The following is a 393-nucleotide window of genomic DNA, read 5'->3' as shown; positions in this document are numbered from 1 at the left end:
TGAGACCGAATCGCATCGTTTTCCACGTGCGACACCTTGCTCGAGTGGTTGATTACAGATCCAGACACCCTAATCAACCGAAACCCACCCCCTTCGGGAAGGTGATGAAGGTGTCCGATTCGCGCTGATTCGAAATCTGGTTCACTGTCTAGTGTCTAGTGTGGTCCGGAGTACCACCAACCAACCACCACCTCCTCCTTCAAAAAACGTCCTCCAACAATCGATCGCCTTCCCTCGATTGGGCAGAGTATTTGGCCGAGCGAGGCCTTGTCCGGGGGGACCCTGGAAAAAAAGGGAAATTGAATTAGCATCGTTGCAGGCATTGCTGGGGCTTCCTTACGCCTTCCCGGTGAGCAGCGCTATCAGCCAGCGGTCAGTGGTCGTCGAAGCTCC

The sequence above is a fragment of the Anopheles aquasalis genome, chromosome 2 (assembly GCF_943734665.1).
Source record: "Anopheles aquasalis chromosome 2, idAnoAquaMG_Q_19, whole genome shotgun sequence".
Classification (NCBI taxonomy): Eukaryota; Metazoa; Arthropoda; class Insecta; order Diptera; family Culicidae; genus Anopheles; species Anopheles aquasalis.
The sequence above is the reverse complement of the archived record's forward strand: the minus strand, read 5'-3'. Positions refer to the sequence as shown.